This window comes from Neomonachus schauinslandi, chromosome 4, assembly GCF_002201575.2.
Source record: "Neomonachus schauinslandi chromosome 4, ASM220157v2, whole genome shotgun sequence".
Taxonomy (NCBI): domain Eukaryota; kingdom Metazoa; phylum Chordata; class Mammalia; order Carnivora; family Phocidae; genus Neomonachus; species Neomonachus schauinslandi.
In genome coordinates this window covers 183,200,838-183,222,423 of record NC_058406.1, presented here as the reverse complement: position 1 = coordinate 183,222,423, position 21,586 = coordinate 183,200,838, and the positions used below count along the sequence as shown (strand labels likewise).

General features: G+C 48.7%; 1 protein-coding gene across 1 annotated transcript in view; it reads left to right on the top strand.

Annotated features, from left to right (window-relative positions):
- The window catches only part of FAM135B (family with sequence similarity 135 member B), a 179,576-nt gene that overhangs the window by 16,054 nt on the left and 141,936 nt on the right, over positions 1 to 21,586 (top strand). The gene's annotated exons all lie outside the window — the stretch shown is intronic.

Below are 21,586 nucleotides of genomic sequence, written 5' to 3'. Positions count from 1 at the left end.
GGCTCCCTGCTCGGCGGGGAGTCTGCTTCTCCCTCTGACCCTCCTCCCTCTCATGCTCTCTGTCTCTCATTCTCTCTCTCTCAAATAAATAAATAAAATCTTTAAAAAAAAAAAAACTGTCTAAAAAAAAAAAAAACAAAAACAAATTTCCCCTTTTAGTAAGGACAACAATCACTGGATTAGGGCCCAGCCTAATGACTTCATTTCAACTTGAATACCTCTTTAAAGATCCTATTTCCAAATAAGGCCACATTCTCAGGGCCTGGGGGTTAGGATTTGAACATACCTCTTTGGGGGGGACTTACATGCACCAGATCCCCAGACCCAGCTGCTCTCCCCAGGGTCCTCACTGCTTACATGTCACCTCTCCTGGAGCCTGCCGCTGCTCTCTCTGGGTCCTCCCTGTCCCCACTCTCCCTGTGTTGTCAGCCCAGCAGCCAGAGGGTCCTTTTAGAAGCTGAGCCAGGGAGTGGCACTTCTCTGCACCAAACTTCCCAAGGACTTGACTCCCCGCTTCCCTCAGAACAGAAGCCCAAGTCCTGGTGATGTCCCATGAGGCCCTTCCTGACCCTCTGGCCACTCCAGCCGTTGTCCTGTTCCTCCTACATGGACCTCTGTGGCCCGTGGGACACCCCCCTCTATCTGGAACATTCGTCCCGGTACGTAGTCTCTCACCTCCCATTAAGTCTTTGTTTAGATGACCTTCTCTGGTTACCCTTCACACCTGCAGCTTCCTGCCTCTCACCCACCAACAAACCACGGAACTAGCTCATCTGTGACATCTGTATTCTTTTTGTCCTCCCCCCCACCCCAGACGGGGAAGCTGCCCCAGGACAGGGGTTTTATCTGTTCTCCTCACTGGTGGATCCCAGCACCGATACCGCCAGACAGGCCCTGAGTACCTAGCAACTATGTGCTTCGTACAGAGAAGGAATAACGGGGAGATACATGGTACACTTGGCATTCTGTTTTTGTTTAGCTGTATTTATTTATTTTTAGTATTCTCTGTACCCAGTGTGGGGCTTGAACTCATGACCCCAAGATCGAGAGTTGCATGCTCTTCTGATTGAGCCAGCCAGGCTCCCTTCTAACAGCCAGAAGGACCCCCCTGCCACTCTCCCAAATGAAAACCCACCCCCTCCTTCTGCACCCAACCCCTTTCCTTCACTCCCTTCAAGCAGAGCAGGGGCCTGGCTTCCATGTGAGGCCTCCGAGTAGGGATTCGAGAATACGATCATGTCCGTGTAGCCGCCTAATGAACAAGCGAAGGAGGCGGGGGTTGTGGTCTGGGAAGGAATGCAAATGGAGGTGCTTTGGGTCCTGAGGAGTTTGTGTTATTAAAAGGACCAGAGTGTGACAGAATTGCAGAGATAGGATGGAGGAGAGATGGGGTCTCTAGGGGTGAGGAACTCAGGGGCCTGGGGAATCTGATGTCCTGCCCCAAACCAGGAGAGTAGCCATGGACCAGAGAGGCACACGGTGGGTGAGCCGGCTGCCCCGGGTCCCAGGAGGAGGTCTGTAGACAGCAGGGAAAGGCGGGCTGGGGAGGGATGCCTTAAGCGGCATGGGCTCACGGGTAACGCTTGGACAAGGGGCTGGGGCCCCAGTGGTCTGAAAGTGGCTACAGGAGCCAGAAACTCCCAAACACCACCTCTGAGCCCAGCCGTGTGCAGCTGAGATTTTAAGAAACTGGTGCCCGCTGCAGAGGGCTGGAGGGAGCCGGTCCTCGGGGGGGTGCAGGCTTTCACTCAACGACAAGGAGACACAGGGAACATTCGAGGGCTTTTGCTGATCGCGAAATGAGAGTTCCAAGGGGACATGGTGGTCTGGGGTGGGAGGTAGCAGAGTGATCAGGACTTGGTCAAGGGCAAGGAAGAGCAGAACATTCTGGCAGTCTTACCCTTTGGACATTGGCTGGTGAGAAAGCAGGGTAAGGGTGCCAGAGCGGGTCTCGTAGTGGAGGCTGGCCCTGCCACACTCATTTCCCCGTGCGTGCCGAGGCTCAGCGTGGGAGGTGAGCACGGGTCCTGCAGCTTCAGGTGAGCCCTGGGGGCCGCATACAGAAAGCAGAGGTGGGATGGAGTTAGCTCTGGAGCCCCGAGGTCCTTTAAGGCCCCCCTGTGGCCCTGGAGATAGAGCTGTGTGTTTGGGAAGCTGAGGTCAGGGTGTCCTCGCCTTCATGTGGCTGCTCGTGGAGGCTGTCATGAGGATGGCGGCGGCTGAGAAGGAACCAGCACATTCATGCCTCGTGTTCCTTCTTGCCTGCACCTCCCAAGACCGAAAACCCAGGGTGTCGTGAGCGTCAGTTCCCTTTGTGGCTGGCTCTGGGGTCAGAAGGCCCTGCCGTGGGCAGAAAAGCCTCCTCTCCTTCCCAGCCTTCCCTCCAAGGTTTCTCCCAGAACCTTCTCAGGACATGCCCTCTCAGCTTCTTAAAACTACTGGTCGTGGGACCAACTCTTCAAGGAAGGAACTGCATGCAGACTTCAGGAGCCAGTGCACGTCCATTGCAGCCAAAACTTAAGGAAGAAAATGTTCCTGGTCTTTAAGCGCATAGACTTCATTGTGGTCAGTTCTGAATTCCGTGCACACGTTTGTGGAAGTGTGTGGCTGTGCATGCACACGTGGCTGTGTGCAGGCATGTCTGGGCACGCGTGTCTGTGGGCACGCATGTCTGTGGGCACATGTGTCTGTGCACATGTGTGGCTTGTGCAGACATGTTTGTGGATACCCGTGCATGCTTGATTAAACAGATGGGCAAGCAGACATACCTGAACCCTGTTGTGAAGAATTGGTGACTCTGGGCTTTGAGGGATCCTGGTTCTGTTCCCTTTCTTGTGTTCTTCCCCCCAAGTGATGCTTTGTTTATCCACCTCATTGTGCTAAAAATGAAGTCTCTCTGAGTCACAGTCTCCTGCTCAACCACCCTCTCCGACGCCCTCCTCTCTCCCAGGGGTCTACAGGGCTGTGTTCTAAGAACAGTTGGAGTACCCAGGACCCTTTAAAGTCACCTGAAGGGCTCTTTGTTACAAGCGCAGGTTAAAGCACCACCCCCCTTCTCTGATCTGAAAGGAGGCTGTGCCTTTTGCTTCTTGGTAGCTGGCCACGTGAATTTAGAGGTCAGAGCAGGGATGGATAGATACTCCTGCTGATGGTGAGCTGAGGCGGTTCTAGGGCAGGTCCTAAATGGCTTGGCGGTACCCGAAGAGTCACTATACTCCTCTGGCTCCCGGCTCCCCATCCGTCACTGGTGCCCAGATCAGCCCGCTCCCGGGTGCTCGGGGCGTGATCGTGGCCCTGCCTTGCCAGAACAGGGGTTGCCCTGTCGTGTCTCTGAGCGCAGTCAACCTGTTTTCTCCGTATCATAACCTATCTTGTGGTGTTGCAGGGGTCAGAGGTGAAGAAATACGGAGCTCTCAGCACAGTGCGTGGCACGCAGTGGGTGTTCTTAATGGTAATTCACGGCAGAGTCGAAGACAGGCAGAGGGCGTGTCGGACCTGCTGGTTTGAGAACACCAAGCGGCTGAGAGCAGGAACCTGTGAGAGGTTCCCAGACAGAGGGTGTATCATGAGCATCCCATGCCTGCCCTTTCTCGGACAGCTTCATACGTTCCCTGCAGAGAGGGGCCTCAGAGGCGGGGCTGAGACTTCATGTTTTTGCTTTTGGGACCGGAGGGGTTGCGAGAGCAGGAGACACGCACCCAGCCGTGTGTGAGGGCAGGGGAGCGCTGTCACAGGAGGCTTGCATTTTCTCCCGTTTTAAACAAACTGTGGTAAAATACACAATGAAAATGTACCCTTTTCACCATTTTTAAGTGTGCAGTTCTGTGGCTTTAAGAGCATTCACTTCCCTGGGCACCCATCCCCGCCATCCTTCTCCAGAACTCTTTCTCTTCCCCACCTGAAGCTGCAGACTCCTTCAACACTAGCTCCCCGCCCCTCTCCCAGCCTCTGGCCCCACCCTCCACCTTTCCGTGTCCCTGCACTTGGCGGCTCAGGGCCTGCATGCAAACGGCATCATCCAGGGCTGGCTCTTTCGTGGCTGGCTCATTTCAATCAGCATGTCTTCAGCACTCATCGGGGTTGGAACAGATGTCAGAATTGCCTTCCTTTCTAAGGCTGAATAACGTCCCATTGTAGGGATGGACCACACCGTGCGTATCCATCTATCCATTGGTGGACGGACGCTTGGGTCACTTCCACCTTTTGGCGACTGAGGCTGACCCTGCCACGGACGCAGAGTGCCAGTGTCTGTGTGAGGCTCTGCTCGCACTTTCTTCAGGCAGACACGCGGTACCCAGCACCTTCTGAGTACTTTGTGTCAGGGTCTCTCCCAGGTGCTGGAGACAGAGGGAGAATTTAGACAGTGAGACCCTGTCCTAGGGGAGCGCTCAGTGTTGTGGGATTGTGGAGTCCCGGGGGATAGGGCTGACGCAGGGTCATTTATGGTCATCAGGAAATGAGCCTTGAACCAGCCCTACCAGGGCGAGTGGATGTGAAATGGTACAGTGACGTCTGGGCAGAGCCAGCCTCATGGGCCTGGGGCTGGAACATTCCAGGATGCGGCAGCTGTGCATGCAGAAGGTGAGGAGGGGATGTGCGCAGAAGGGCCAGCTCACAAGGAACCCAGAGTACCTGGCAAAGGGACGTGGGTGCCACCCCATCAGGAGGGTCTCTGAAAGCAGAGCAGTGTCATGGTCCGGTGCTCAGTTACAGATGCGAACAGTGAGCGGGGCGGGAATCCTGGAGTCAGGCCTCCTTGGGTTTGCTCCCCAGCAGTGTGACTGCAACACGTCCCCCACCCTGGAGCTGTGTCCGTCTCCTATTTGCAGGCGACGGTATGGATCGCAGTGTGGACCCAGTGACGGGGATCCACGGAGACCGTAGTAGCTACGTGGACCAGGCTCTTGTAGGATGTAGGGAGTCACCAAGAGGCTCAGCCCAGAGCTGGAGGCTCGGCAAGGGCTCAGTGCTGGTCACTGCTCTGTAGTCTTTCCTTTGTTGTCGCTGTATGATTATTTCAGAAGAGGCTCTCTGGTGGAGGCGGATTGGGTGGTGCTGCCTGCCCCGGGAGCAGAGATGCTCTGCATGTGAGCCCCGGACTGCTCTTGCTGTCCCAGAGCCCCGTGGGCTGCTCTCCGTGGCCAGCTGATCAAGGTCCCACAGAAGGGCTGCAAGTGGGAGGAAAGGAGTTCTTAGGGCTTCCTTCCCATCCCCGAATCATGAGTAGGGCCCGGCTCCCAGAGATCACAGGTCAGCTGTGAGGAGATCAAATTGAGGAGCCGTGCCCATGGCGGGCCGGGCTGGACGGTGGCGGGGACAAGGCGCAGCCTCCTCCCACCCCTCCCCTGCGCCCGCCCACCTCACATGCTGCTGCACTGGAAGCCAAGGGCCCGTCTACCTGAGGGGCGTGGGTGGGAGGGGTGAGTGGGGGAGGCTCTCCTGTAACACGGAGCAGGGAGGGATGGCCTTCAGATGTTTGTAGCTTTTTTTTTTTTAAGATTTTATTTATTTATTTGACAGGGAGGGGAACAGAAGCAGGGGGAGTGGGAGAGTAAGAAACAGATTTCCCGCGGAGCAGGGAGCCTGATGCGGGGCTCGATCCCAGGACCCCGGATCATGACCTGAGCCAAAGGCAGACGCCCAACGACTGAGCCAGCCAGGCACCCCCAGATGTTTGTAGCGTTAGCCGCGATGTTGCAGCGCTCAGCCACTGGAATGCTCTCATCACTGCTTAAATGCAGCCCGGGCCCCGTTTGGTCAAAGCTCACTGCACTTGCCTAGGCCCTGCCGCCCCTTCCCCTGTTTCCTGATAGCCCGGCCGCATGGTGGAGATGTTAGGTGTCACCGTCCCTGACTCTAACCCGTCCCTGGCCGCCTGCCTTCAGGGCAGCACAGCAGTAAATACAGGTGGCGGGCCAGCGGTCCACATTGTTTACGCGTAAAATATATGTTTAGTTTTGTAAACACGATGCAATTGTCTTATCAAATTTGAATTACTGCCACATAGCCACTAACATTCTTATGATGGTTTGGGGTTTTAAAAATGCACACAACACATTGCACAAACAGTAGGAGGTGGAAAGGGGACAGTGGGTGAGAAATCGTTTAAAATACTAAGTGTGGCTGCAGCGTGACCTGGCTTCCACTGAGCTCCGGTGGCCCCGGGGTTGTCTGTCACCTGGCACTGGGGCTCTGCGCTGGGCGGATGGCATGGGGGCCCATCTGGCTTCGTGGACTCCTCGCCATGGCTCTGGGACAGGGCGTTTTCACCATGAGGACCAGTTTGTAAACTGCGGCTCAGAAGACCACCCTGGACTCTAAGTCCTGTCTAGTGCTTTGTGGGGAACCTCCCAAGGTCCACATTACATGCATCCTGTTGCACAAAAATGCATATTCATTTATGTAAATTAGAAAATGCAGAGAAACCCAAAGCCTATTTTTCAAAACCATTACTGAACTTTTAGAAAACTTACAGACCTCTCTGCATGGATACAGATACATGTACACACGGTCAGCATCTTAAACAAAAGGAAGATTCTACTGTGTACATTGAACCCCGATTTTTTTTCTGATTGTTTACTTAAAGTTGAGTGAATGAATATTTCCTAAGGAGATCTACAGCCATTTGCTGTCGACCAAACTCTGGGTGATGTGAAAATGCAGAAGTATCATCAGAGTGAGGTGGAGGTCAGGATTCGGAAATCAGTGTCAGCTTCTGGCCCCCAGAGTGACTCAGGATTAAGTCATTCACTCATCCCTCACATAAACAGGTGGAGGAAGCAGTCTGGAGAAATCAATACCTCACAGCCAGGGGCGTGGGTTGAACAGATAAAATGTGTGTGTTAATCCTTTCCTAATCCCTGGCGAGGGGCAGGGATGGTTGGGGGAAGCGGGAACGGGCAGGAAGATGGGATTCTAATGGGGGCAGGCAGTGGGGAGGCAGAGTCCTGGGTGCAAAGACACTTAAGAGAGCAGAGGATGGGGACAGGTGGGGCCCTTTCTGCAGGTGCCAGGGAGGGAGGTTTTGAGCGGAGTCCTGACGTGTGAGGGCAGTTCCCTGGATGTTTGAGGTGGGCGTTCCAGGGAGGGGTGGGGGCGTGTGTGCGAAGGTGCAGTGTGTGTGCAAGTGCAGGAGGCGTGTGCAAAACCACAGTACCTTAGAGCAGCAGTGGAGGCCGCCCCTTGCCCCCTCTTCGCTGACCCCCTGCGGCGCCTCATGGGTGTGGCTGCAGCTCCTGAATCAAGTCATCTAATCACCAGCCTCTTCTGCCCACTACACTTTTGCTCATTTCTTTACCGGGGACGAGAGGGAAATCCCTCTCTTTGTCCTAAGTGTGTTTCTTTCTGAGCTCCTCCTTCCCTTGAAAATGAAGTTCTTGTATCCCCGGTGTCTTGCGAGGAGCCAGGTTAAAGGAATGGTTGGTAGCAAATGCAGTCCTTTTTGTCCTGACCAGAGAGCAGGGCCCATATGAGCCCCTGAGAGTGGCAGCATCATTGGAAAGCTGGAAGCAGGGAGAACTGTGGGCCTTAGGCATTGGCTCACAGAAATACCCTTTCCTTGCAGACCAGAGGGATCAATCTTGGGCTAGTGGAGGGGGGTCACCTGGGTTCCAAGGGATGTGGTGCCTGAGCCTTGGACTACGAGCCAGGCAGTCCAAGTGCAAATCCAAGCTTGGCCACCTCCCCACCGAGAGCATTATTAATCAGAAGACCAGTGGACAGTCTCTTATTTGCACCTGTCCTTTTTTACTTTTTCTTGCAAATAAGCATGGAGACATGGCTCTCAGGCTCCCTGGGAATCTGAAGGTTGGTTCCAGACACTGCAAAAGGCTCGTTGGTCAGCTTGGAACAGGAATTAAGTCTGGGCTTCAGAACATTGTAGTTCAATCTCCTTATTTTGAACATCCAGACGGAGAGGCCTGGGGACATTGGGTGACTTGCCAGAGGCCACAGGTGAGTTGGGGGCAGCCATGCTTCTAGGACTTCTGACTTTCCTCTCCCAGAGGAATCCCATAGCAACATACCAGGGATGCTGACCATCTTGGGAGTTCTGTGGGGCCCTGCCCAAATTCCGCTAGTTTTCTTTTATCTCAGCTTCAATCCAGCCTGCTGTGAGAGAGGCAGAAACCCAACGAACCAGAAAATGATGGGTCACTCGAGAGTAAAGACTTTTTTCAGATATCCACTGATTTGTCATCAATGTGAGGTTACTCAGGATGGACTGTGTTGTCCTTGGAAGAGCTTTCTGGAGTTCAAAGAGTCTGATAAGCCTTGGTTTAAAATCCCAGCTCCCCTGTATCTTTGCTGTGTGACCTTGGGGGAAGTCAGTCAGTGTCTCTGAACCTCTTTTCTCATATGTATTCTGGAATGATGCCTACTTTTAGATCTGCTTTTAAAAAGAAATGACACTATTCTTTGCCATCCTAAAGATAGTAGAGCCATTTTATTTCTTCACAAGTTAAATAATAACATAAATTATTTGGCGTTTTCACATTATTGATTAAAATGCCCCAAAGACCCTCAGTTAATACCTTGTATGCCTGAGTCAGATGACGAAATGCACGCCAAAGGAGGCAGTATATTTTTCTTTCTTCAAATAATGCATTTATGATAGAAGTCTTTCATTACTCAGCACTTTATGGTTTTGGGTCTCTGTGTTAAGTCAGAAAACATTTCTAGCACTGACTATGCTTGGCATGCTAAGGACACAGGGATGAAAATGACAGATTTATTGAGAGAGGCTGACAGCTCACCATGGAGATGATTGATTGCCTGAAACTCCCAGAATATAAGTCCTGCTAAGAGAACGTGGGGTGGGGAGGCAAGGACAGTGCTGGGCTTTGAGGATGGACACTACTGCTCTAAATGCCCGCTCCGCTAATTATTAGCAGCAGAGCCTTGGGAAAGCCACTTAACCTCTGTGACTCTGTTTCTTCCATTAATAAAATGAAGATGGTCTTACTTAGGTGGTTCACTGAAGCCTACAGAAAAGGTGTCCTCCTGGATTGAGCAGAGGCATGTGGCAAGATTCAGTGCTTGGGAGCTAGTGATTGTACTAATTTTATTTGGAAAGGGCAGTGCCCTGGAGCAGGAAGTGTTGAGGAGATTGTGGTAGGGCAGTGAGTATTCTCTGTGCACCTGCTATTAGGCCTGAAGGTTGAGGGGCCTGCGGCTTCTCACGTTCTGCTCTTGCAGGATGAGGGCTGGATTGCTGTCCACCGGAGGGCCATTGCCTTGAACCACATAAACCAGCAGCTGGAGCTTTGAACTCCTAGCACCTTGATTACAGGGAAGGGAGAAGCATAACAAGAGGCCACTGATAGTAAAAATGAGCAGCTGGTGCCTGGATGCGCAAGTAAGAGTGGACGCCCTCGCTTTATAGACAGAGAAGAGTGTGTGAGTGTGCGCTTCAGAGAGAGAGAGCACAAGAAGGAGAGACACAGAGGAAGAGAGACAGACAGGCGGAGAGCGAGCCTGAAGAGACGGACCGGTCAGGGGGAGAGAGCCCATCCAAGGGCAGGCCGCATCCCAGAATCACGTTAGCTTTCCTGGTTTCCGTCCCCCATAGCTTTGTGCGGCAGTCCCTAATTCTTCCCTCGGCATTGGGGATTTTCCCCTTTCTTCCTTCTGGGCAATTTACTGAACATTTAGATGGTGCCAGGTCTCCATCCCTCTTCCTGACCCAGGTCTCCTTAGCGCTGACCCAGGCTTTTCCAGGCATGATGCTGCGGCTGTCCCTGGAGCCGGCGGTGCCGGGTCCCGTTCCGCCGCCTCCCTAGAGCCTCGCAGCCACGCTGGGGGGCGGGCCTGCTGCTCCCCCATGTCTGGCCGCGCCCGGGGGGCCCCCCACTCCGTGCATCCACCCGCCAGCGGTATGCAGCAATAACACGCCTCCCTCAGCGTCAGCGCCGTCCGCTGTAATTACGGAGCCCATCTCTTCGTTACGTGGAGCTGAGGGGCTTCTTTGTTGTCCCGTCGCAACAGTTTTGCAGAAATAAAGATTTGATTGATGAGGAAGTGGGGAATTTTTACGCAGACGAGGAAATCCCTCAAAATCTCCAGGCCGCCTTCAAGTTCTCGCAGTTTCCATACCCAATGGTAATCAAGAGGCGGGGCTCAGGGAGGAAGACTGACTGGGGCCGTGACAGTTCCTTCTCAGAAGAGACACATTCTGATGGAAGGGGCTGGAAATCCGTCAGGGATTCTTCCTCCCAGAGGACAGTTGGCAGGTGTGTCTGTCTGTCTGTCAGCCCCCTATCTAGGGGCTCTGGTGTGGGCCCCAGTGGCCTGCTTCACCTGCCCTCATTGCCTGGACGGGAAACATGGCTCACGCTAGATGGCCCGAGAGAGGAGGTGAGGTAGACAGATGGTGGCATCATTCACAGGGAAGCTCAGAGCCTCTTGCGTTTCCTGAGTACAGGTATGTATGGGCACCTTGCAAATTCTGCCGCACGGACTCCTTACAGCAGACCCACCAGATGGGCCTTGTTGTCCCTCTTTGACAAGTAAAGAAACTGAGGCTCAGAGAGCTGGAATGATTTTCCTCGTGCCGCACAACTGGAAGGTGGCAGAGGCAGGATTCAAACCCAGGTTTCACTCCGAAGACCATACCTCCCCAGGGGAGTACAATGCCTCCATGAAGACTTTCTTTATTAGAATAATAATGGTAATACATATTTAATCAGTTAATGATTATTGGAGACTTACTTTGTGCTGTGCTGAACTGTTTTTATGTCACCCTCACTCAACCCTGTGCATTGGGTCTAATTGTTTATCTGCATGTTACAAAGGAGAAAATGGTAGCTCAGAGAGGTTGAGTAACTTTCCTATGGTCACACAGCTGGGAGGGGATGAATCTGACTCTGCTGAACTGTTTTTATGTCACCCTCACTCAACCCTGTGCATTGGGTCTAATTGTTTATCTGCATGTTACAAAGGAGAAGATGGTAGCTCAGAGAGGTTGAGTAACTTTCCTATGGTCACACAGCTGGGAGGGGATGAATCTGACTCTTAACAAAGTTCTGTTCGATTTCACAGTTGGTGCCTTTACCCACTACACTTAATCCTCTGTGGAGGGTGAGGGTAGTGTGGGCCATCTGTTTACACAGTAGCAGATACTAGGGTAAATATTTGGGAGAGAAATATCTATTTGTAGTTCCTCATTCCCCATCCTGTACTCCAGCCAAACTCAGCTCCCCACTGTCCCTACACATATCTCCGGGCACCACCCCTCTGCATTTTTCAAAGCGTTCCCTCTGCCTCAAACGCCATTATGGCCTAGTCTTACCCATACCATTGGGGATTTTCCCCTTTCTTCCTTCTGGGCAATTTACTGAACATTTAGATGGTGCCAGGTCTCCTTAGCGCTGACCCGGGCTTGTCCAGGCATGATGCTGCTGCTGTCCCTGGAGCCGGCGGTGCTCACATGTCACAGATGACATGTGAGCTTCATCGGTACTAACTTACGTTTGTAAAATGGGTCAGATTCTGGATAAGTCAGGTGAACTCAGGCATGGCAATATGTAGCGCATACAAAATTCCATTACAGAGCATCTCTGTCTACCAGCATCTCCATCATGCTCTGGGTCAAAGCCTGCAGTCTAATACTAAAGAAGTGCACTGTGATTCTTGGGGGAGTCTGGACCATGGGACACCGTCCCAGCCTTGTTCCCCGGGACTAGCATCATAACAAGGCCCTGCTGCGAAGGGGCGGCGTCAAAGATACCGCCTTCTGCTCCGGCCACTCCTCTGTCATTCCTGGCCTTGACCTCCCGGCTCACATTCCTGTTCCTTGACGTGAGAGATCCCTCCTGCACACTACTATCTTTTAGGGACCGGTTTTAATTCATCCCTGCCTCGAGGCAGGATCTTCCTCCTCTGAGCTAACCTTGCCCTTTATCTCATCCTCTTGGAAACTCCAAGAGCCTCCTTAGGATTATAATTACTAGCTGTGAAGTTAGTTTATTCTCTAGTAGGCTGTAAGCTCCTTGAGGGTGGGGACCATTTTGTCATTTTTCTAGGTCCTCAACCTCTGTTGTGGTGCCTTGTCCCCACATTGGTCAGTTCAGTTGACAATAACTAAGTAGTGAGAATATGAAGTCAAAAGCTTGCAATGGCTTTTTCCATCACTGTCACTGGTATGACTTCTTTTTAATTTAAATTTTTCATTTTTTAAAAGATTTTATTTATTTGAGAGAGAGAAAGAGAGAGAGCATGAGCAGGGGAGAGGGACAGGGAGAGGGACGAGCAGACTCCCTGCTGAGCAGGGAGCCCCACTCGGGGCTTGATCCCAGGACCCTGAGATCACAACCTGAGCTGAAGTCAGAAGCTTAACTGACTGAGTCACCCATACGTCCCCTGGTATGACTTCTTAATGCTTGAACTCTTTGTGCTACCCATTGCTGTACCCCAGCCACATTTGTTGGTGGCCAGTATGTATAAGTGGACCCCAATTTGAAGAACACTTTTGTGTCTTTGGGGTTTCCTAGCCATGAGCTTGCATACCACTTGTTTTTATGCTCTATAAGTCTGTGAGTGAGGTCTGCTTCTTTGGAGCTCCAGCTTCCACATAGGGAGAGTGGAGGAGATAATGACCATCCTTCCTGAATATTGTCCAGGTCGAATCTCACATCACATGTACCACACCTGGTGTGGTGCCTGAATCAGGGTTGGCTTGCAAGGACGGGCAGCTTCCTTCACTCCTGCTCTGATGTTGTGGTTGTTATTGTAAATATTTATGGGGTCTCCAAAAGCAACAATAAGATAATTTTATCTACCTACTTGTAGAGTATCTTTTCTTATCACTTAATATCAATATCCTAGAACTAAATTATGTCCAAGTGTATTGGTATCATGGATTAGGTGATGGGCCAAAATTGGCAGTCTTGTGTTCTTTTGTGGACTCTGCAAACTAGCTGGGTGTTCATGGGGATCTTTCCCCCTGCTTTCTAGTTCTACTTCCCATTAGCAACGTCTGGTTCTAATGATGAAAACAGTTCCAACTACATTTTAGAAGGAATTGGTGCTTACAGTGTCTCATGCACCGTGCCAGGCACTCTACCTGTAGAGTCCCATTTGTTCCTCACAACCACTGATTTTTAAGATGAGAAAACCATTGCTTGGAGAGGTAAAATGGATTGCTGAAGGCCACACACCACTAGGAAGTGGAGAATCCGGTATTTGATACCCAGGCTGTCAGAGGCGAAAGCCGGGGCCTTGGATTCCCCAGTGCGTGTTCATATCACGCTTTTGATCCCTCTATATGAAAGACCTGGCCTCTCCCTCCAGGTGCTTGGAACTGGCTTTCGGATCTGGTCTTGCCAATTAGAAAAAATTCTCTCTACAGAGCCCCCTGTCACAGTGTGATTATGCACAGCAGATTTTCTGGTCTGAGGTTTTAAATTACCCATGTCATTTCAAGCTGTGCAAGACGCTTAAAAGCCTGCTTCTACCTAACCTCATTTAATCAAACAACACAACTGCGAAGAAAATCCAGTGCTACTTCCTATTGAAAGGGAAGAGAACTGGCCCCTGTTGAGGATGCACTATGTCCCAGGTAGCTCATGATGGAATCCCATTCCGTACGGGCTGTCAAGAAGGAGTCTTCGTTTTACCTGCAAATGGTTCTTTTCTGGTTGACCTGGAGACTGACACAAGCAACTTCTGGAGAGCCACATTGACACATGGCCACTCATGCAAATGAGAAACCTCGTCTGGGTTGACTCATTAGCTAGGAACAACAGGTTCACCAGGGAGTGCGAATCACAAAAGCAGAGGGAGATGCAGGGATGGAGAGGCACTTTGCAGTGTTTCAGCAGCCTGGCAACCTCATTTTTTATACATGGCATCTCCAACGAGGCTACTTGTGTTGCTGATTTGAGCTCCTTGAGCCACCTGCTCTGGCAAATAGGGAGGGTGGTTCACCAGCAAATCAGGCTGATATGTAAAAATAATACCCACCATTTATTAAAGCCTAGTGTTGCGATTCCGATTTCAGTCTCTTATCAACTCCAGAAGGTAACTGATCATCCCCATTTGCAAATGAAAACACCGAAGTGCAGAGTTTAAATTGTCTTCAGTTGGACAAAAAACATTATCATTGCCGTTATTGCTACTATGGGTTTGCTTTGTTTTTAACCTGAGTAAGAAGAAGAGGGGAGAATGGGGGAAGAGGTATAGCTACTTTGTTCAGACTTTGAAATCTATACTCACAGGGTACGCCTCTTGCAAAGGTCATTCTTTCTTCCTGCTCACAGGAGAATTATCCCAGGAGTGTAATGAGTAGAGCTTTTTTCAATGAGGTATCTCAGGGCGATGAAATAGATTTTTCCTGAGGGCTCAACAGTTGGAGTCCTACCTAAAAGTGACTTTCTTAGAACTCTTCCAAATTGCCCCCTTATTTAATCTGTGTGGGCTCCATATTTCCTTTGGTTAAAAGGATGGAGTGGTGGTCATGGAGGGGTACATTGGCGTACTGAGATATGTTTAAAAAGTGGCTCAAAAAAAGTACGTAATGACATTTGTTGATTTCCATGGGGTAAATACTCCCACTGTGGCCAGTTTCAGGCTACCAACCTGGGATCTCTGGCTGAGTCCTGATCTGTATATTTGTATGAGGCAACTACCCAAGACTGAGGGGACTTTGGAAAATCTTATTTCCATACCTGTAAGTGGGAATGTAATACACGATTCAGAGAGTTCTCATGAAAAATAAATGTGGTGTCTGTTGGTGTGCACGCCACATTGTGCTAGACACGAAGGACTCAGACTTCTGTCTTTCTGCTCTGCCATCGTTTTCACGTGGCTTTTATCCTCATGGCCAAAACACGGCTGTTTTAATGCCCACTGGTGTTTTCTTTCTGTATCAAGTCAGGAGACCAAGTCAGAGAAAGGACAGACAGCCCACAGGGCGTGAAACCCAAGACTTGCCCTTTGAAAGTGTTCCTCTTTGCTCCATCTGGCAATGAATGGTTTTCTCTCATTAGCCAAGAGAGGATCACACGATCTCTCCTAGCTGCAAGGGAGTTCAGAAGGGGTGAGCATTTTTAGCTAAACATGTTTCTTTCTCTGGCAAAAACTGGTTTTTCTTTGTAAGGAAGGAGGGGGATATGGCTATTGAGCAGACAGGTCAGAGTGTGAGCATCACACAGGCCCCTCCAGATGAGCAAGGGGATGGGGATGAAGGAACGAGAAAAGTCATCCCAGTAAACATCAGTGGCATCTGACTGAATCATTATAATCATTATGTTTTGAACATATTGAAGTATCCAGACAAGTTTTGCTGAAATGTTAGAGTGGGTTTTTCTTGAGAAAGTATCTCATTAGTTGCTATTGAGGCTAATAAAATCTAACAGAGTGGTGTGTAGTCGTCTTATGGAGTCCTCTTATGTTATGTAGTCCAGTGGGTGGACACTGTCAGAACAGATGAGTCAGCCTGTGAGTGTACAGTAAAAATATATTGGTCATTTCCTGGGTACTTTTCCTTTTGTTAGTTAATTTTTTAGAACACCAAGTTCTCTCTTACTGGCAAGACTATCCTGTCTTCCCTGTTAGGGCAGAGAGTTTTACCTTGGGACCAGTGGGTCTTCCATTGTCAAGTTAGGTCCCACAGCCAGTCAGGGTGGAGTTCCAGAGTTCACACTCATAACCACATGCTCTATTACCTCAGAAGACTCAGAGATAGAGGGTTTTTTCTTAGCCATGTGGGCACAGCCATGTCAGAGCAGAACATTAGCTCTTGTGTCCGCAATTTTGTATTTTCAAGTACTATGGGCCACAGGCATCTCTGAACCTTGTCTCGCCCAAGTCATCACCTTTCCCCCTGCTTCACTCCAGCCATGACGTTGGAGGGGTTGGGACCACAGCTCGGACATGATGTCTGTCCCACACATCTTAGGTAATAGTAACAACACTATTTTCTCTTTAGTGAAATACTAAAGGTTGAACATCACACTAAGGGCTTTACATATATGTCCTGTTTGCAGCGCATGACAGTTCTGGGAGGCTGGTACATGTATCCTCACCTGTGAGGAAAGAGGCTCAGAGAAGGGAAGTTACTATTTGAAGTTTGCCTATCTGGCTTTGGGACCTAGGCGTTCTGACTACAGAGCCTTAGTTTTGACCCTTTTGCAAACACAGCGATTTGTACTTTAGGTCATGTCACCTGTCTCTGGGTCAGAGTGGTTGTTTCATATCATGCCTGATATGAAAATGATTGTAACAAAATGTCATGGGTCTCTGTATTCCCATCATAGAATATCATTTCTAGTTTGTTAGTTTCATAAAAATTGCCTGTGGATTCTTAGTCACTCACAGACCTGTAGATGTTGGGAGTGAATTGTATAACCCCATGGTTTTTGAAGGAGTCTGTGTTACTGGATTTAGTCTCTCTCTCTCTCTCTCTCCTTCTTTCTTTCATTCCTCTGACACTGATTGGATGCCAACTGTGTGTAAGCACCATGTAAGTTGCTCGAAATACAGAGATGAATAGGATGTAGTTTTCCTCCTCCAGCAGCTGGTGGTAGTGGATATTTCTATAATCAACCAAGGACACATGTTTATTAGATGCTCTTCTCTCCTTATACAGTGCTGAGAGCTCTAAGGAATACAAAAGAAGCAAAAGATAACATTCCTATTCTAAAGATGGTTTTGGGAAAACAAAGGGAAATACATTAGTGATCAGAGGGAGAATGTGATTGGACTCCTGGTGATAATAGTGATGGGGAAGTTGAGGGGAGCCTAATGAAGTTTAAAGCACCTGCGTTTGCCTCCCTAAATAAGAGCTTGGTTTAGTCAAATGGCCTACATTTTAATCCCTAAACTTTCCATTAACTAGCCACGTGACTACAGGAAAATTACCTAACATCTCTGAATCAGTGTGTATATTGTTAACATAAGGGTAGTCACTCCTGCCCATTAGCTTTGTCATGAGGAGGAAATTTGAAAGCCTGTATGCATTAGTTTACTATAAAAAATTGCCACAAACTAAATGGCTCAATACAACATAAATTTATAATCTAAAAACTCTGGAGGTCAGAAGTCTGAAATGGATCTCACTAGGCTAAAATCTGGTTGTTGCAAGGACTGGATTCCTTCGTGGGGGTTCTAGAGAAGACTTTGTCTCCTTGTCTTTTCCAGGGCATGTAGGCCGCCTGCATTTTTGGGCTGATGGCACCTGCCATCTGTGAAGGCAGCAGTGGCTGGTAGGGTCTTTCTCACCCTGTGCTACCCTGTCCCTCTCTCTCTTGTACCTCCTTCTTCCATTTGGAAGGATCCTTGTGGTTACACTGGATGTACCTAGGTAATGCAGAATAATCTCATTTCAAGGCCAGGTGGTCAGCAGCCTTAATTCCACCTGCCACCTTAATTCTCTGTTACATGTTGTGGAGATGAGGATGTAACTGTCTTTGGAAGGGGCATTATTCTGCCTCCCATATTATGTAAAGGGCATAGTTTATGCCACTCTTACAGATGGAAGCCCATAAGGTAAAAAATGACTGTATGTATTTATATCCCAAAAGGAGTCACGTGCAGATCAAGACAAACTTGCTGGCACACTGTCTGAAGGTTTCTACTTCCTGGTCTCCGCTTCCTTATTCCTTCTGACTGCAACTCACTCCCCCACCCCTTGCTCACCCTTCAAGGACTTGAGCTAACTGTTCCTTTCTTCATCGTGTCTTCATGAATGACCCCCGCTGGAAGAAGGTAGATTTAAGATGGCTAAAGGAAATCCATGTGGGAAATAATAAAGTCATGCCAGGAGATGTGCTAACATTACATACTGAATGTGTGAACGTGGACAAATCTCTTCATCTCTAGATGGGGGTTTTCTCATCATTAAGATGGAAATCATAGTAAGAGTATCAAAGGTTTCCTGCGGAGATCAAACGATATCATGTATGTCAGGTAGGACACGTGGTTTATGGATTTATGACCTGGCAGCAATTCGTGTCAGATAGAAGGGAATTATTAAAGGGGTTTAAGCATTCTGTTTAATCAGGGCAGAGCCCAATTGGGCCAATCTAATGGAAACTTATTTCTTTCAACACGTGCCTGTAACGCTTCTGAAGTTCAAAATGATGACTGATTCCTTGAAGTAAGACTCAGCAACATCAAGTGCTTTTAAGGAATAAGAACTCAGACAGTGCTTTGGAATTGGTTGTAAAAGGTTTTAATGTATGCAATAAAATGTGATTCCTGTGAGGTGTCGCAGCAAAAAATTAAAAACATACATTTATCTCCGGATTAGAGTGCTGGGTGCCCTTTGCTACTGGATAAGTAGTTGGATATTCCCAGCGTCTTCTCTGGGTAGCCCCTGAGATGGTGCTTTCTCTCTCAGAGGATTTATAGAGGCTGCCACAGGATTGCCTACATGGAAGTTCCTGGCCCAGGCCCTGGTGAGTGGTGCTGAGTAAGTCTTGTGCATAACTGTAACTGCTCCAAGCACCGCCTGATAGAAGAGTGATATATCGCCTCTGGCAAGGGGTGACCCATTTTGTGTTCAGAGAAGAAGCCATTAGAATATTAAAACTGGTGGTGGTAGTGGTGGGGTTTACATCTCTTCCTCTGCTGATGAAATTATTGCAATGCACGGGTCTTTTTATTAAAGAAACACCAGAAGTGGCCTCTTGTATTTGTGTCCATCAGCGTTTGCCGATGATTGGCGCATGGGGAGGTGGCCTGCAAATGTGTTCCATTCTGCAGACACGGAGCTTGATTGTGAATGTGGTGGCCGCCTCTCATTGTTTCGCTGTTGCTGTTACTGCTCTCGTCACTGTCACTAATTTATGAAGCAGCATTTTACATTTTAAAGAGGTTTTATTAAAAATCCAAGTTTCTATCTTTCTTTGAAAACCCCAACGATCTAGCAATACACAGTCAACCTTTCTGCACAGTGGTAATTAGTGACTGCTAAGGAGCAGTGGTCTATAGACAGGGTGGGAAGCTTCCGCTGCCTCAGTCTCCCTCACGCAGATATGTGAAACTGATTTGTGATGGTGCTTCCCCTGTGGATTTCCCAGTGGTAGTAAACTGCCTCTGTGTAATGAGCCATTGCTCCCCAAGGACACATAGAGTGAGGGGCTGGGAGCCTTTGGTCACAACGTGTTTATCAACTGATCAATACGTAACCTTGTTTTAGGTGTGTTTCTGTATAAGGCAGTGCCATCTATCTATCTATCTATCTATCTATCTATCTATCTATTTATTTATTATCTATCTACCCATCCATTTATCTATCATCTATCTATCCATCCATTTATCTATCATCCATCTATCTATGTATCTATGTACCTATCTTCTATCATCTATCTATCTATCTATCATCTATCTATCTATCTATCTTTGATCCACTAACATTGAACTCATGGCCAGTGGCACTATGCCTCAGGTCTGAGTGCAGCTCATCTAACACACTCTTGTCTCTGCTGGTGTCCTGCATTTAGGGACATGGGACAGCGCTTCAGCTCTACACTAGGGGCCATTTTAGTTAACAGAGTCACCAACAAAAAGCACAAAAATACAAAAAATAAAAGGGTACTAAATAGATTGCAGAGGACACGTGTTTACAGCATGAGAACTGGAAACAGAAGGTAGTGTGGTCTTGCCTGAGCTCAGGTGAAACAGGTGCACGGGGGAGTCCGAACTTGTCTGTCTGGGAGCACATCTGAGTGACCACGGAGCGCCTGAGCACCGTGTGTGAGGGTGTAGATACACGTTAGCAAGTAGGAGAATCCACATATACAGAATCCATAAATAGTGAGGGTCAACTGCATGTGACTGGCACGCATTTTCTCTCACCATGTAGCCTGTCTTACAATCCTCTTAATGGCACATACTGCAGAACACAAGTGTTTAGCTTGGTGAAGTCCAGTTTGTCAATTTTTTTGTATGTGGATCATTCTTTTGGTGTTAAGAACTCTTCACTTATCCCTAGATTTCAGAGCTTTCTTTTATTTTTCTTCTCGAAGGTTTAATAGTTTTACTTTTTGCATGCAAGTTTATGATCCAGTTTGAATTAATTTTTGTAGAAGGTGTGAGATCTAAGTTGAGCTTTTTGTTTGGTTTTGGTTTGGTTTGGTTTTTGCCTATAGATATCCAAGCACTTCAGGATCATTGATTGAGAAGGCTACCTTTTCTCCACTGAATTGCTCTTGAACTTTTGTCAGAAATCATTTGAGCATACATGTGCTCTCGTTACTGCTGGGTGGGGGTAGAAACTCAGGCCCCCCACGTGGTCTGTACTTTAAAAAGGTGGGATTCTCATCACCATTCATTAGTAGTGAAAATCTGGCTCCCTCCTCAAAGACCTTCTCTTGCCAAAAGAGGAAGGTGCCTTGTTAAAGCTTGCCAGTGACATCGAGGCTCCCACTTGGCCTTTGCTGGTATGTGTGGGGGTGAGGTCACATCTTTTGTGTGTAGTTTGGCTGGAGTACAGCTACTACTGTCTAAAAGTTTTCTATCCCGCGACGCTGCCCATTGTCTGGTCCTTTGTCTAGAGAAAACAGACATTTTTGTTGGGGATTTTGTTGTTGTTTTTGTTGTGCAGCCATTAGAATTTCTGGGTGGTTGGTTTCTCTCTGGGATATACGAGGCAAAAAGAAGTGCAGAGAACTCACCACCACGTCTTTATCTGGACCTTGAGGTCCTTAGACTGTTTGCTTTCTTCTTTGTCTGTAAAAGTCTGTTGTTTGTTTTACATATACTGTCTAGAGGTTTTGTTGTATGTAGTGGGAAGGATGAGGAAAAGTATGTCTACTCATCTTTCCTGGAAGCAGATGTCATAGGAGGTACTTTCTTTCTTTCTTCTTTTTTTTTTTAATCATCATTTTACAGATACAGAAACAAGTTCAGAGGAGTTGTGTGGTGTATTCAAAAGCACACAGCTCACAAATGATGTCACCCAAACTCAGGCTATGAATCTAGCACCAGTGCTCTTTGCTCTACATCTCCTCTGCTTATCACTCAACACACACGTACAACAAACCGAGCCTGTCAACAGAACCTTCTATGAGTATATTCACAGTGCAGTGTCGCCCCCCGCCATACGCTTGATGAGCCAGTGGAGACTGATGGGTTCATGGTTCATTTTATCTCTATTTCACTTTGTTTTATTCACATCCCATTTCACAATGGGCTTGAAATCAGTGGAAGGGGAGAATAGCACGATGCCAGAAATGTTCCTGAGTGCTTGTGAGCAGAAGGGCAAAGGCAGGGACCTGTAGGAGGTACTTCTGCACCTGTGATGGAAGTGGACAGATAGGAGGGTTACTGATAGTGTGGGAGCCTGCACGATGTCCTGAAATGATGGAATTTGGAAATGGGAGTGATGTATTACACATAAGGGCACAGAAATATGCTGGAAAAGCGGTTGGCAAGACCCCTGGGATTGGCAACCCAGCTGCTGTGCTTCTAAAGGAAGAGTTTGTGTTGCAACATGACAGCGACTCAGTTTATGTATGGATTTTGCACGATGTGTTAAAGCTTCCATTTTCCCATAGAATGGACTTTCCTGACCAAACAAAAGCCATGCCCCTTACGGTACCAACCTTGTGACCAACCATCTATCCCTTTCCCTCTCCCTGTTACC